This window comes from Leptodactylus fuscus, chromosome 6 (genome assembly GCF_031893055.1).
Source record: "Leptodactylus fuscus isolate aLepFus1 chromosome 6, aLepFus1.hap2, whole genome shotgun sequence".
NCBI classification, from domain to species: Eukaryota; Metazoa; Chordata; class Amphibia; order Anura; family Leptodactylidae; genus Leptodactylus; species Leptodactylus fuscus.
Genome location: NC_134270.1, coordinates 18,183,742 through 18,201,086, shown reverse-complemented (window position 1 = coordinate 18,201,086; position 17,345 = coordinate 18,183,742). Strand labels below are relative to the sequence as shown.

At 46.6% G+C, this 17,345-nt stretch overlaps 1 protein-coding gene and 1 pseudogene across 1 annotated transcript in view; both read right to left on the bottom strand.

The window, feature by feature from the left end:
* LOC142210357 (uncharacterized) overlaps nt 1-17,345 on the bottom strand; it is a 341,635-nt gene that overhangs the window by 129,188 nt on the left and 195,102 nt on the right. The gene's annotated exons all lie outside the window — the stretch shown is intronic.
* Nucleotides 1-17,345, bottom strand: part of LOC142210348 (uncharacterized) — a 257,779-nt pseudogene that overhangs the window by 110,151 nt on the left and 130,283 nt on the right.

The following is a 17,345-nucleotide window of genomic DNA, read 5'->3' as shown; positions in this document are numbered from 1 at the left end:
AGAAGCGACATGCTCATTCTTTTAGGTGGATTCGCCTGCCTGAAGACACTCCCTCCCAGTTAGACCCATTCATTGGGGCCTAATCTGGAGAGAAGGGCGCAACTGGATGCCGGTGCACCGTGTGGCCCCTCAGCTCCCGTATTTTGGACCAAAACCTGAGGCAGCCTCCGCCCCAGGTTCCGGTCCAAAAAACCCTGTGTGAACTTTCCCTGATGGTGTTTCTTTTCAGGTGGTGACACACTGTGTACCAAGATGCGGCTACAGCTAAATCCAGTCCCCTTGCACCAGTGCTGTCACTTTGGGGTGAGTGACACTCATTAATTCCTGGCTGGGGTTTTGCTGTTGCCGCACAGTCAGGAATTAAAAGTGGCTGAAATTAAACCGCACTTCACTTACAAAAAAGTGAAAGTACCAGTGCCCAGGGATTGGATGCAGCATCCAGGTACATCGTGTGTCACAATCCTGCTCACTCTACCCACAGTCACATACATTTACCTATAGTTGTAGGTTACACATGTACTGACATTGCTTCTACTGGAAAAGTACGCATGTATCCAGGCAAATAGTGGTTAACGTATGTGTCCGGGAGCACAGTATGACAGCACCCCTATGTTACAGTATGTGGTATGACTTTAGTGTAGGTGTCATCAATATTAGAATTAGGTTACCTACTCTTGGTGTAACAAAAACCCCTTTAAGACCCCATTAACATCGGTGTTTGGATTTCCGTTCGGGAAGTCTACTTGTGGATACCCCTAATGGAAACCAGGGAAACCGAGTGGAAACCACACAGACCCCATTATAGCCATGGGGTCCATGTGGTTTCCTTCGGTAACTACGTTTTAATTTGTGTAGGTTTCTGCTCATGGGGTGCCCAAACAGACTTCCCGAATGGAAACCTGAACGCAGATGTCAACCGGGCCTAAGGCTGGGGCCCCCCGTGGCGTAGACACTGCATTTTTTTTTTTATGCATTTATTTGAATCCAGGCATTAGAATGCAGAATTTAAAGTTCTATTAAATAATGTTTGTATTAAATAATGTTTGGTATATATATATAGTGAGAAGGTCGCAGGCAAAGTGCTGGAATCTCGCTATATCTCCCCCAGGTTTTTAACTTATATGTGGTCCAGGGCAGGTTTTGAGTAGGTCCCAGCTCCAGGTGTGAGTCCTTAGCTCATTACTGGCCCAGAAAAGGCTGCAGAACTTGCATTCCAGGGCAGTTCCATGAGGTGAAAGGAGGTGTATGGTTCTGTCCTGTCACCCTGAGTCCGGTAAGACAAAGTTGTGCTTATTTTGTTTGTGTGGCTGGAAGTAAGCCACACCTATAGTTAGGTTATCCGTTCTGTTTTGCTCAGATGAGCAGGTTTTTGTTTTTGCAGAAGTTAAGGTTGTATTTTGTTTTGCTCATTTTAAGCCTGAAGTGAAGGTTTATTTATTTTCCAGTTTTTTTTTCTAAATAAACCAGTTTGCTGCACATTTTGTGTCCCAGTCTTCACAGTTTGTCCGCACCACTGCTTCTACCGAGTTAACTTCCCCACTATATACATACACATTATATATAATCATATACAAGTATTATTTATAAGTATATACACACATATCTATATATCTATATATCTATATATATATATATATATATATATATATAGCCCCCAACACACATTGTATATGTATATCATACACACACATTACATATATATTTATACACACACATACCGACCTCCGCCTGTGCACGGAAGATACAAAATCCTAGTGAACTAAAGGACCTTCGGACGACGTCATGACCATGTGATCAGACTCTTGTGTGGGCGGAGCTATTCAGGACAGTGCAGAGTTACACAGGAGGAGGCAGATGCAGGAAACATAGGCTAATGGAAGGGTTGCGACTAGAACGGAGTTACTGAAGGCAGGATCTGTCAGGAGCAACACCAATGTAGACTGTTCAGTACTGAGAATGGAGTTACTTATAGGAGCTGCCGCCAGAAACTCCAATCTAGTCACCTCACTACAGGAGCAGCTAGAGCTGAATATATATATATCATACATGATCAATGGGAATAGAGGAAAACACATTCCTGGACATACACTGTGTGCAGAATTATTAGGCAAATGGGTATTCTGATCACATCATCCTTTTTATACATGTTGTCCTACTCCAAGCTGTATAGGCTTGATTTGCATCTCTGTAATGAGGAGGGGTGTGGTCTAATGACATTAATACCCTTTATAAGGTGTTTGTAATTATTAGGCAACTTCCTTTCCTTTGGCAAAATGAGTCAGAAGAGAGATTTGACGGACTCTGAAAAGTCAAAAATTGTGAGATGTCTTGCAGAGGGATGCAGCAGTCTTGAAATTGCAAATCTTTTGAAGCGTGATCACCGAACAATCAAGAGTGTCATGGCAAATAGTCAACAGGGTCGCAAAAAGCGTGTTGATAAATAAAAGGCGCAAACTAACTGCCCATGAATTGAGGAAAATCAAGCGTGAAGCTGCCATGATGCCATTTGCCACCAGTTTTGCCATATTTCAGAGCTGCAACGTTACTGGAGTATCAAAAAGCACAAGGTGTGTGATACTCAGGGACATGGCCAAGGTAAGGAAGGCTGAAAAATGTCCACCTTTGAATAAGAAACATAAGATAAAACGTCAAGACTGGGCCAAGAAATATCTTAAGACTGATTTTCTACGGTTTTATGGACTGATGAAATGAGAGTGACTCTTGATGGGCCAAATGGATGGGCCCGAGGCTGGATCAGTAAAGGGCAGAGAGCTCCGACTCAGACGCCAGCAAGGTGGAGGTGGGGTACTGGTATGGGCTGGTATCATCAAAGATGAACTTGTGGGCCCTACTGGGCAGACCTACTGTCAGTTTCCAGAAGACACCTTCTTCAAGCAGTGGTACAGGAAGAAGTCTGTATCGTTCAAGAAAAACTTGATTTTCATGCAGGACAATGCGCCATCACATGAATCCAAATACTCTACAGCGTGGCTGGCCAGTAAAGGTCTAAAAGAAGAAAAAAAATAATGACATGGCCCCCTTCTTCACCTGATCTGAACCCCATAGAGAACCTGTGGTCCCTCATAAAATGTGAAATCTACAGCGAGGGAAAACCACCTCTTGGAACAGTGTCTGGGAGGTTGTGGTGGCTGCTGCACGCAATGGTGATCGGAAACAGATCAAGCAACTGACAGAATCTATGGATGGAAGGCTTTTGATTGTAATTTTTTTTTTGTTTTCGAATGTCAGAAATTTTATTTCCAAATTTTGTGTTGTTATATTGGTTTACCTGGTGAGATGGGGAGAGATTTGGTTTTTATTAAGTTGCCTAATAATTCTGCACAGTAGTAGTCAGGGTCGGACTGGGATGTCTAGGGCCCACCAGTGGAATTGTTTCTAGGGGACCACTTCCAGGACCCTGCAGATCAGCGGTACCGAGACAGGGCGGTTAAAGGTAATAACATGTTGGGAGCCATGCTACTCACGCACTATACCATGTGCAGTACATATACCTACTGCTACAGCCTGTATGGCAAGTGAACAGCATGGCTCCTAGAAATGTTACCATTACCCATAGCTGAAGTGTCCTGGAAAAGCTGATCTGCAGAGGTCCTGGCTGTTGTATCATCGCAGATGTAATATTGATGGCCTATCCTAAGGACAGACCATCAATATTAGAAAGATGGATAAATCCTTTAAAGTGGTTGTCCAGGAATTGGAGCAACTCATGTGGTGGGTGGGAGGTGTAAAATAAAAAAACAAATAAATAAAAAAAGAATACTCATCTGTCCTTGGCGCTCCGTTGTCTGCCGCCAGTGTCCATTCAGTCTCGTACTGGCACTACTTGCTGGGAGTCCTGCACCTCATGTGATCGCTGAGACCAATTAGGTACAGGAACTCCAGAAATGAGGCCATGAGACCAAACACAGGCGGGGACAACGGGGGCTGGGGACAGGTGAGAAGGCTCTTTTAAAAAATATACATATATATATATATATATATATATATATATATATATATATATATATATATATATATATACACCTCCCTGGCGGCCACCACAGTGATCACTCCAGTTTATAGACAACCTGTTTTAAGGGGTTGTCTGGGCCAAATATTTTATGGCCACTTCACTGGTCCCCCATAATGTATGGGATACAGTGATGGGGCCATTATACTGTGTGGGAGCAGTGATGGGGTAACATATTGTGCGGAAGGGGGATGTTACACTGTGTGGGGCATATTAAAGGGGTTTCCAGGGTTAAACTTTTTTATGGCCTATACTCTGGATAGGCCATAAATACCTCAAACCTCACATTGCAGAAACACAACGTCTGCGGCTACTACAGAAAAAACCAGCAAAGTGAATGAAATATAATCAAATTTACCTCATCCGCACACTGCAGGAAAAAAGATGTGGAACAGCCACAAACTCTAAAATGTGTGCGCTTCTAAAAACATGGCCGGTTACTTTCAGCTGCGCAATTGGGAGAAACTGCAGGGAAAAAAACACTGTGGAAAAAATACATTGAGATTCGCCGCTATTTTTTTCCACAGCAATTTTTTTAGCCGCGTCTCACTGTTGGGCCTCATCCTTATTATCTCAATAGACTGAGCATCATACTATAAGGCTGAGTTCACACAGAGTTTTCTGGTCAGGAATTTGGTTCTATTGGGAGGCTTTTTTGGAGGCTTATTTTGAGGTGGATTCCTGACCAAACAACTCCGTGTGAACTCAGCCTTAGGGCTCGTTCACATCTGCGCCTGGTCTCCGTTCTGCAGGTTTCCATTTCCTGCACAAAACAGAGGCAGGAGACGGAAACCTGCAGGAGGCTCTCTTACCCATTCATTTGAATGGGTGAGAAAGATCTCCGGCTGTGAGCGGTGGTGTGCGTTTTATGCTCTCCGCCATTAAACCGATTTTTTAAAATCGGACACAGAGTCGAACATGCAGTACTCTGTGTCCGATTTAAAAAAAAAAAACGGTTTTGCGGCGGAGAGCATAAAACGCACACTGCCGCACCCGGTTTGACAGCTTTCCGTCTTCTACAAGCAGAAGATGGAAAGCTGAGAACGGACTGCCGAACGCTAGTGTGAACCTAGCATTAGGCTAAAGCCCCAAGTAGCAAGACAAAGCAAAAAGCGCTGCGGGAAAAACCCCGGCGGCAACACATCAGTTTTTCCTGCAGTGCTTATTGCAGAAACTCCGCAGAGGTTTCCTCTGAGGACTTTGTTTCCTTTAGGGTAAGTTCACGGCGGGATTTTTGGTCAGGATTTTGAGGCCGTATCTGCCTCAAAATCCTGACCAAAAAGACAGCTCCCATTGAAATCAATGGGAGCCGGTCAGTTCTTTTTTTTTCCGGGAGACGGTTTGTTCCAGCTCCCAGAAAACGAAGCGAGGTGCTCATTCTTCAGGTCATTTCGCCTCGCGATTCAGCCTGAAGACACTCCCTCCTCCCATCTAGGCCCATTTATTGGGCCTAATCTGGAGCAGAGTGCGTGACTGGAGGCCGGTGCAGTGCACCGGCATTCAGTCGCGGCTACCCGATTTTTGGTCCGGAACCTGAGGCGGCCTCCGCCTCAGGTTCTGGACCAAAAAACCCCGTGTGAACTTAGCCTTATACCTATAGGGAAACTGCAGGTGTTTCTGTAGATATAAGTGACATGCTGCAATTTCCAAAACCGCAACAGTTTTGGAAATTGCAGTGTGTCTGCCGTGTGTGTTTTTCTGCAATGTGTGGATGGGATTGCACTCACTGCGTTCAGTAATGCATTCGGGGAGTCCGCATGGGGACCCTCCCAAACAGACTACCAAACGCATTAGCAGATGGTGTGCAGTGAAAGCACACATAGACTATAATGGGGTCCATGTGCTTTCCGTGCGGTGTCCGCATAGAACATGCAGACAGAAAAGTACTTTACAATCTACTTTCCTGTCCACATGACTCATGCGGACACCGCGTGGAAAGCACACGGACCCCATTATAGTCTATGGGGTCCGCGTACTTTCACTGCACACAATCTGCTAATGCGTTTGGTAATCCGTTCGGGGGGAAGGGGGAGGGGGTTCCCATGCAGACTCCCCAAACAGATCACCGAATGCAGATGTGAACCAGGCCTTATACATATACCATATATACAATACAATATACACATACAATACTATAGCACATATACATTTATATACATTCATATGCTATATATAAGTCATATGTATACTTGTATGAATACTATATATACACACACATATATACATACACATTATTATAGCATACAGTATATACTCACACATACCTGTATACAAACATACAGTACTCACACAGTATACAAGTCACATACTTTACACAAATGTACATACATACATATTAAACATACAGATTTTACAAAAAGAGTTTACTCACCTATTCCAGCAGTAGTGAACTCAGCAGTCGGCTCCTGTCCTCCCCACACGCTGCGATGTAACAGGACTCAGTGTGAGGAGGAGGGGGGAGGGGGAGGAAGTGCGTGCGTGCAGCAGGGGAGACGGAGACCTCACAGGAGAGCAGCTGCAGGTAAGTGAAGGGAGCGACCGTTAGCTGAGGCTGAAGAAAGACACGTTGTCCTCCGATGTGTACTTCTTCAGCATCAGCTAATGGGGGCCCCTGTGTGTGGAGGCAGATGCATTGGCCAGGAGCCCGGTTGGGGCCCCTGGCCATCCCGATCGGGCCCCGACCAATGCATCTGCATTGGTAAAAATCAAAACTTTAAGTCAGGGCTCGGGGGCCCACCGGGGGATTCCCCGGTACACCGGTGGGCCAGTCCGAGCCTGGTAGTAGTTACCTGCACAAACAGATATCCTTCTAAGATAGCCAAATCTAAAAAAAAAAAACAACTTCCAAAAATATTAAGCTTTGATATTTATGAGTCTTTTGGGCTGATTGAGAATATAGTTCAAAAATAAGAAAAAGAATCCTCTCAAATACAACTTGCCTAATAATTCTGCACACAGTGTATATACATATGGCACTCATAAACTAGATAGATATATATACACTGAGTGGCGAAAAGTCATGGGAAGGTACAATCCCCGCCGTTAATAGCCGGTCACCCCTCCGTGAGCCCTGATAACTTCAGCAAGACGACAAGGCATGGCCTCCACGAGGTGTTGGAAGAGTTCTGGAGGGATATTGATCCTGCAGTCTGAACTGCAGCCCACAATTGGTCCTGTGTAGTTGGCGCTGGGTTCATGGAGCAGACACTGGTATCCACAGCATGCCATAAATGCTCTATAGGGTTGAGGTCGGGCGAGCGGGCAGGCCAATCGAGGGTCGTGAGGTCACTGGTGTGTTCATTAAGCCGTACCCGTGCCACCAACGAGCAATGATATGTTGCATTCTCCTGTTGGTACACAGCATCCCCATCAGGGAACTCCAACACCAGAAAGGGATGCAGATGGTCTTACCCCCTAATTTACTATCAAATACATAATCATAGATTTTATTTCTTCTACCAAAATGTATAACCTTAGATTAGTCTACAATAAACTTCATGTGCCAAGTCTCTGCTCATGTTTCCAGCTTCTCTAGATCCCCCTGTAATATTCTAGTATCTGCCTCAGTTTTCATTATTTTACAGAATGCAATATAATTTGCAAATATGGAAACCTGCCCTGTAAACCTAATACCAGGTCATTAATAAACATTGCAACGGGATTAGCTCAGGGATTGTCGTCTCCTCAGATAGACGAGCACGTTTTGGCACGAAAATGAAAGCCCAGACCAGCATCATAGAGGCCCCAAAGCTGAATACAGGAAAAAATGCCACTGGGATTGAAGCTGGAGCTTCCCAAGGTGCAAGTGATGCCCAGGGGAACGTCAGCAAAAAAAAAAGAAAAAAGAAAGCCCCTCTGGCAGCTCAATGAAAACCCAGAATAATGTTACAAAGAACTGGAGAAGGAAGAATTTTGCCCCTAAACTGTCCCACTGCACAGAACAGAAAGAAATACATTGGGGGAGGTTCTTCCTTCCTTATATTGTGTTGGGGAGGGGGAGGTCCAATTAATTAATTATGCACAATAAAGGTTCCATTCTGTCCTGCCAGCACACAGGGGCAGAAATACCCAATCATTGTTCTGCTGGCAGGACGTAAACACTAATAATGGCGCATCCTTAAGATTTAAAAGGTTATTCCCATTTCAGCCTTTCATGGTCCTGTGTCTACCTCCCTGATGTGGCACAGACAGCTAAATGCGGCTGTTCTACACCATTTCTTTAACTCCGGGAGAGGTAAATAGGAGTAACTTTACGTAACTCCTGAGGTTAAGCCCTTCCCAATAATTGCCACAATATTACATTTTGCTGCGTGGGCAGTTAATGTTTTGTACCATAACAGTACAGCGCTGTCCTTTTCAATACTCGACTCCTCGCAATGACTGACATTCCCAGTAACATAGAGAATATATCGGCATTGAACTGCAATGTGGGAGTATTGCAGTACATGTTAGAGGGGATCTGGAAATCCCAGGTTCAAGTTCCCTTCCTGCTGCATGACAAATATATTCCTCATAGTGATCATGCAGGTAATGCCAGTTGTGATGTACGGGGGATTCAGAAGCTCTGGTTTCTTTCCCAAAAGCAGTCTTTATTGCAGTGGACAAGCTTACAGGTACAGGTGGTGCTGCTCAGCATGTCAAAACAAACAAATGCAAATAAAGTCCTATGCCTGTCCAGCGGCTTACTAAACGATTTCTTCCCTCACTAACCAGGGGGTCAGCCTACTGCTGACCTCCTAACAAAACAGGGTTTACAAGTAAACAAGGGGTACACATACCCGGCACTTTAACAGCATCCTTTTTGGCAGAGCTTTCTCAGGCTGGTTGACTGTGTTAGTGTTTCAGTCTCTCTCCTCTCTCTCGCTAACCAGCACACCTGTGCTACTTACATGGCTCTGCTGGTCTGTTTCCAAGCCTGGAATGGATTGCCCTGCAGGACTGGCCCAAACTTTACTCCAGTCCGGGACCTACAAGCTAAAAGCCTGTGCATACTGCAACAGTTTTGGGGAAAAATAGCGGTTCTCCCACACTATACCCCTCTCCACTTCACACAGTGTATCCGCATGATCACCAGCAGGAACTCAACTGGCACACACAGCCATGTTCCTGCTGCAAATATCACAGATGAATGACTATAACTTCTAAAAGGGGTTCGCTGTGCCAGCCCATAGACCTTCCATGGCGTGTGGAATAGTTGCTATGACAGCGTGAAGCTTTTCTGTGGCCTCCTGCACTAGCATGTAAAAATCTGAATATCAGTGTTACAGAAGTATTGCACTGTATTGTACAAGTGATCAAGATATTGCAGGTTCGTCCCTTAGTAAAAATGTAAATGTGAAAAAAAAAGGTTTAACAAAATGTTCCCCACACCTTGTCCTGCAAAATATAAGTCCCTACAAAGCTCGATCAATTGAAAAATTAAAAAGTTGTAGCTCTTAGAATATGGCGTTGCAAAAGCAAAATATTTATTTTATAAGAAAAAACATGAGTCACCATATATATTATACACGTCCCGCATTCTGAACATAAAAGACTTGTATTTTTTTGTAACATTAAGAATTTTATTGAAGTTTTGTTAAGAACAGAACAAATTATCTACAGAGCCCTTACATAGGAGGGGGAGGGACAAGGAACAGCAGGCGGGCAATAGGGAAAGGCCTGGGGGAGTAACACATGCTCTGTCGCAGCACCATAGAGTCGGCAAGATCAGAGTACCTGGCGCATGACATAGGTGGAGCACATGAGTTGTACTGTCCAACCAATAGCGCTTATGAAGCCATGGGAGGGCAGTCACACCGAAAAATTCCTTGGATATGCAAGACTTGAATACACGCGTCAAATCCAACCCGGCACCGTTGGGAGCATGGAACAGGCCTGAAACACTGAACTCCCTACCCAAGGGGATCTGGGGAGAAACTCTTGGTGTCTATTGTTGTTGTGTTTTGTTATTGTTGTATATAGTTTTCTGGTCCAAGGATTTTGGCTGGGCCTCTTCTCCTGCTGACATCACACAGATAAGACACTAACCAAGTTATATGGTCAGTCCAGAGAGGGAAGGGGGCTTTTATCCTGGGGGAGATGTAAGGACACATATGTCCTGTTGTGGACATAAGGAAGTGCCCTAAGGCTAAACAGCAGATGCCTCTGAACCAGACTCCAAACTTTTCTTGGCAGTAGTTTTCAATTTTAATCCTATTTTATTTCTGAACTGTATTGCATATTTTCACCTGTATTTGCCTGAACATCCACTGATGTATATTCTATGTATCTTAGCGGTTATTAAAAACCCACTTGGGTTAATAAATGTATAAAGTTTACAAATTTTGTTTCATGTTATCTTATGAACTCTGGTACTCACAGGTGGTGAGTGGAAGGTAAGAGGGGGGATTGCAGGTAGGACAAGTAGCTTGGCAAAGCGTTATCCCTCACAATTGTCTAACAAAAGATTTTTGTTGAATGTCTCATAAAATCAAATTTTCTGAACATGACAACAGTTAACCCCCTGTGTGAGTTCTCTGATGTTTAAGAAAATTTGATTCATATGTAAAAAATTTCCCACATTCTGGACATGAATATGGCTTCTCCCCTGTGTGAGTCCTCCTATGGATCACAAGAGCTGAATTATATGTAAAACTTTTCCGAAATTCTGAACATAAATGTGGCTTCTCCCCTGTGTGAGTTTTCTGATGTTGCACAAGCTTTAATTTACGTGAAAAACGTTTCCCACATTCTGAACATAAATGTGGCTTCTCCCCTGTGTGAGTTCTCTGATGTGAAACAAGAGTTGATTTACATGTAAAACATTTTCCACATTCTGAACATAAATGTGGCTTCTCCCCTGTGTGAGTTTTCTTATGTCCCAAAAGAACTGATTTCTTCGCAAAACATTTCCCACATTCTGAACATGAATATGGCTTCTCCCCTGTGTGAGCTCTCTGATGATTAACAAGACCTGATCTCTGCGTAAAACATTTCCCACATTCTAGACATAAATATGGCTTCTCCCCTGTGTGAATTCTCCTATGTACCACAAGACCTGAACTCCATTTAAAACATCTCCCACATTCTGAACATGAATATGGTTTCTCCCCTTTGTGAGTTCTCTGATTAGAAGATAGACCTTTGCTGTGAAGGGCTGAGGGTATATCTGGGGTAATGGCATGTTCTTCATATGTATCTTGTATGATACCACCATCATCTGCTTTACAATCTGAAGATATGAGATGTCCCTCTGAGCGCCTGGTACAGATATCTGCCAAGAAGAAAACTGATTTTATAATGTATGAATATTATATCATTAACATTATATTGAGATTTTATAGCATTTCTATATAATAATGTCCATACAAATTACAAGGCATTGAGCGAAATTTGGTGATTAACTGACTTAGGCTCTGTTCACATACACATTGTTATTCCTCTTGTTTTGTTGCATTACAGGAAAAGAACAATGATAGTATAATTGAAACATTGGTTTCTTAAAATGATAAATTCTAACTGTGTTTGACCAATCCCACTGACTATAATTAGGTCCAATGACTTTCCCCCACTAGCCTGGCATTTTACAAGCATTTTTGCCGTATTCTGCTACATAGTCCTTACTACAGGGTGATTCAAAAAGAAGGATTATGAATGATAATCTGTTTTCCCTTAGCCCAAACAGCAGCACAACTGGGGTATTCCTGCCCCTATGAGCTGTTAGGACAGGTGGAATTTTTAATTACCTAACAGCTTTGACCCCTATAAGAGGCCAGAAGACCTGCTCCTTCCTTGTGTTAGTATCAAGTATAGTATATAAAGAGCAATTACAAAGTGGTACACACACATAGAATCTGTACAACAGTACCTCCTAGGGAGGGAGCCTTGTGCTGCTGTTTGGGCTAAGGGAAAACAGATTATCATTCATAATCCTTCTTTCCCCCTACGCCCAACAGCAGCACAACTGGGGATTTAGCAAGTATTGTTTCCCCTAGGGCGGGTCATCCTGGCAGGCTGATGCCAAGACGGAGTGCCCAAATGCTGTAGCATCGGCCGTACACCAGTCCAGTCTGTAATGTTTGGCAAAAGTCAATTGTGAGCTCCAAGAGGCTGCCGCACATATTTGCTCTAAGGAGAGGAACCGTGTCTCTGCCCAAGATGTCGCCACTGCTCGGGTGGCATGGGCTTATAAAAATTGTGGAACAGGAAGCTCTTGGGCCCGTAGGGAACAGCTAATGGCCTCTCTGATCCATCTTGACAGGGTTGCCTTAGATGCTTTAGAGCAGTGGTTCTCAACCTTTCTAATACCGTTCCTCATGTTGCGGTGACCCTAAACCAAAAAATAATTTTGGTGGCTACTTCATAACTGTAAGGGCTAGTTCACACAGTGGGCGGTATAGCAGATTTAGGCACTGAGAGTGACGCGGGGAGCCGTGTCACTCTCGGGTCAAAACATGCTTGCCACGACTGTCGCGGCTTCCCCCCCCGGAGATGGCTCAAATTAATGGGCCGATTCCGGAGGTTGCTGTCGGAGAAAAGGCAGCTCGCTTTTTTTTTCCGTGAGCGGCAGCATGCCGCTCACGCAAAAAACAAGCCTGGCGGCCTAAATAGACCTCCATTGTGAGGGGGCGGATTATGACGTGGATTTCGTGCCATAATCTGCCCCCTCTGTGCCCGTGTCAACAGGCCTTAATTTTGCTACAGTTATGATTCAGAATGTAAATACCTGATATGCATTATGTATTCTCATTGCTACAAATCAAACATAATTTAAACATAGTGATTAATCACAAAAGCTCTGCCTCCAGTTTCATGTCCCCTCCATCTCTGCCCCCAGATTCATGTCCCCTCCATCTCTGCCCCCAGATTCATGTCCCCTCCATCTCTGTCCGCAGATACATGTCCCCTCATCTCTGCCCCCAGATTCATGTCCCCTCCATCTCTGCCCCCAGATTCATGTCCCCTCCATCTCTGTCCCCAGATACATGTCCCCTCATCTCTGCCCCCAGATTCATGTCCCCTCCATCTTTGCCCCCAGATTCATGTCTCCTCCATCTCTACCCCCAGTTTCACGTTCCACCTCAGTGTACACATTAAACTTACCTTCTCCTCGCTCCCCCTGCCGCTCTATCTCTCTCTCTCTAACAGTTGTAGGCGCGATGTGACGTCTACACAGCGACTAGCAGCGGCAAAGCAAGGAGTTGAACTGTGACAGCTCCTTGCTTTAGCCGCGTCTGTATTCAACTCAGATCTGCGTCCTCTGGACGCAGATCCGAGTTGAAATCGGGACATACCTCCCTCCAACCGGGACCGTGGGACACGTCACCGAAATCGTGAATGTCCCACGGAAAATATGTATTTTCCGATGGCTTTAGGCGACCCCTGTGTTTTGGTTGTTCGACCCCCGCTGGGGTCGCGACCCACAGGTTGAGAACCGCTGCTTTAGAGCCTCTATTGTGGCCAAACACATTGACTAGAAGATTCTCTGATCTTCGGAACGGTGCTGTACGGTCTAGGTAAATACGTAGTGCTCTTACCAGATCCAGTGTGTGTAGTTTCTCCTCCTGCTCCGAAGCAGGTGAAGGAAAGAAAGCCGGCAAGGCAATTACCTGTTTGGTATTCTGAAGTTTGGGTACCTTGGCAAGAATCCTGGGACGAACTTCAGCTGCACCCTGTCTGGAAAGAAGGTTGTGAAGGGCTCAGAGGCCACTAGGGCCTGTAGTTCACCAACTCTCTTAGCGGAGGTTATTGCCAGCAGGAAAGTCACTTTAAATGACAGGTACTTCCAGTTCACTTCAGATAAGGGTTCGAAGGGGGGCGCGCAGAGCCCTTGTAGAACCGCAGCCAGGTCCCACCTTGGGACAGGGGGATGTACCGAGGGGCGGAGCCTGGTAGCCCCCCTAAGGAACTGTTTGACGAGAGTATCTTGTGATAACCGTGTCTCCAGGAGAGCAGATAGAGCTGACACTTGGACTTTAAGGGTGGCAGGTGCTAGTCCTCTCTCCAGGCCGTTCTGTAAGAACTCTAGGACTGCATCTCTGTCTGGATCGCGCTGGTTGCCTGTCCACCAATCTCGGAATATCCGGGCGATCCCCTGGTAGCTCTGATTGGTTGCTTCTGCTCTTGAATGGGCTAAGGTACTTAGCACTCCCTGGGACAATCCTCTGTCTGCGCGTATGGTGCGGTTAACCTCCAGGCAGTGAGGTTGAATTTGTCTAGGCCCAGGCAAGGCCGACTGTTCAGTGACACCAGGTTCCTGACTGGTGGAAGCCTCCAGTAGTTCCCCCGACTCACAAGGATGAGGTCGGTGAACCATGCCCTTTTTGGCCAGAACGTCATGATCATTATTGCCAAGGTCTGGTCCTGCCTGAGTTTCGCCAATACCTTCGGAATCATTGGAATGGGAGGAAAAACGTATGCCAGCTTGCACCTCCATGGTACTGACAGGGCATCCACCGCCAAAGGGTTGTCTTCCCGGTACAGGGAGCAAAACCTTTCTACTTTGGCGTTGTATTGGGTGGCCATCAGATCCACCTCGGGGAGACCCCACCTCCTGGTCAGGTAGTGGAAGATGTCCTGATGTAAGGACCAATCGCCTGCGGTCGGGCGGCCTCTGCTGAGTTGATCCGCTAGGATGTTCAGGCGGCCCTGGATGTGAACCGCGGCCAGCTGGGAGAGGTTCCGTTCTGCCCAGGAGAAGATCCGGTTGGTGACTTGCAGGAGCGAGGGGGACCTGGTTCCTCCCTGCTTGTTGATATAATGGACTGCGGTCAGATTGTCCGGCCTTACCTTGACCACTTTCCCCTGCAGAATTGGTGCAAACGACAGAAGGGCTGTTACGGTTCTGTATATGTAAATAAAATAATTTTTAAACAACAGAACCTCTAGGGTTGCAAGGCACTGCAGCGAGGTCCACAGGCCCTATGGGCGGCTGTATGTCAGTATGCAATAGTACAGCGGTACAGCACAGTGTGAACTGGGAGCAACACACGTTCACCAGTTAATCTCACTGAGTGAATGACAGTGCAGCTCCCAATGTGAACAGGCTGGAAACAAACACAAGACAGCTGCCCAGGGTTAAACACTCACCCCAGGTCAGCGACAAACATAATCCCCTGCAGTAGCTAGGGGTGCTCCTGCAGTAGCTAGGAGGAGGCAATCACCTAGGCCCTTGCAGTAGCTAGGAGAGCTCCTGCACACAGCTAGGAACTTCCAACGATTTTAGACAGGGCAAGCACGGCTATCTGGGAAACCAAACCTGCTGCAGCTCCACAGGCTGGAACAATGTCTATTGCTCCAGGCCTTGGTGTAGAGCTGTCAGTTCAGGATTTACTGGTCTATCTAATAGCACCCTATACTGCAACCTGCCTGAACAATGGAGACTCTCCCTGGGACTACTGTCATTAGGACTACAAATTTCAGATAAAGTGTAAGCGCCAGGCGGGCGTCGACTCACTCTTTTTAAAGGGAAGTCTCCGCCCAATAGGGGCAGTGGCCATGACCTCACCGCTCACGCTCAGTCGGGGAGAACTGGCACTTAGGCTGTGAGTGGCTCCAAAAGGTCCGAGCATGCTCAGTTGGGGAGAAATGGCACTTAGTCTGTGAGCGGCTCCAAAATATCTGAGCATGCTCAGAAGGGAAAAAACTGGACTTAGACTCCAGTCACCTCACTGCATGGGGCCGAGGGCGAGAGTTGGATTGACCCGCAGGTGGCGCTGTGCGCCGTGATGGAACCCTGCGAGACCCGATCCTAACAAGGGCTCAATGAACTGTGGTAAGCTCGTACCAGCTGGATGAGCGCGTCCTCTCCCGCTGATTCCACGTACCTTGTACTGGGGTCTCCCACAGATGAGCTCCCCAGCCTGTGAGGGAGGCATCTGTAGTCAACAGGGTCCAGGCAGGCCGTACCGAGGACTTCCCGTAGTGCAGATGGGTCCACCAGGGCAGAGTTTGCCGGGTGCTGATGGTTAACTGGATAGGCTTCTGTACTCCTGTAGGACTGTGGTTCCAGACTCTCAAGATCTCGTCTTGTAGTGGGCGCATGTGCCATAGGGCCCAAGGAACTGCTTCTATGGTGGCGGACATCAATCATAGGACCTTCATGGCTGTCCTGATGGTGACCCTCCGTGTAGTAGATAAGTGATGTACCGCCCGAGCAATCTTCCTTTTGCGAGAGGAGGGTAGAGAGATCGTCATATTGAGAGAGTCTAGAATAAGTCCCAGGAACTGAACTTGAGTTGATGGCACCACCACTGACTTCTGCCAGTTTACCAGCCACCCCAGCTTGCTTAGTAGAGCTACAACGGTCTGCACCTGCGTGGTAAGAACCTCCTTTGAATGAGCCTTGAGAAGCCAGTTGTCCAGATACGGGACTATAAATATGCCTTGAAGGCGCAGGGCGGCAGCGACTGGAGCTATGACCTTTGTGAAGGTGTGGGGGGCGGAGGATATGCCGAACGGGAGGGCTGTGAACTGAAAGTGCGCCTCTTTCCCTTCTATGTATACGGCATTCCTTAGGAACTTTCGGTGTGCCGGAAAGATGGGTACGTGGAGGTAGGCGTCCTTCAGGTCCAGAGTGACGAAGTGATCTCCAGGCTGTAGAAATGGCAGCACTGACCTGATGGTTTCCATACGGAAGCGCACTTTGCGGATGAAGTGATTCAGGTATCTGAGATCGATGATCATGTGCCACTCGTCTGATGACTTGGGGACCAAGAAGACTGGAGAATAGACGCCTGTGCCTTGATCTGCATGGGGTACCACCTCCAGCGCGGCCTTGTCCACGTACTCTTGAATGGATTTCTCCAGATGAAATTGTTTGGAGCCCTGAAGAGGGCGGGTTCTTACCATCTTCTCTAGCGGCTGGGAAATAAAATTGATTATATAACCCTCCTGGATCGTCTGGATGACCCAGGGGTCCTGAACACTTTGGCGCCAGGCATCCACATAGTGGTAAAGACAACCGCCCACTATAGGGGTGGGGTGGAGAGGGGGTTTGGGAAGAGGTGGGAGAATTAGAAGGAGGTTCTCTTACGGCCATGAGAGGAACCCCGACCTCTTCCTCTGCCGGACCGCCGCTGGCCTCTGGTTCCTCTTCTAGAGGCTCCCCGACCCCGAAAGGAGGAGCTCTGTCCTTCAAAGGGTTGAGGTAGATTTTTGCCCTTGGAGTCAGCCAATCCCTCCATAATGCGGTCGAGCTCCTTCCCGAACAGCCGGCCGGGTTCAAAGGGGAGGCTACACAGGCTGTTCTTAGAGGTGAGGTCAGCTCTCTAGGGCTTCAGCCACAGGGGCCGGCTAACACCATAGATCTAGCGGCCAGACGGGTCTGGAAATGGGT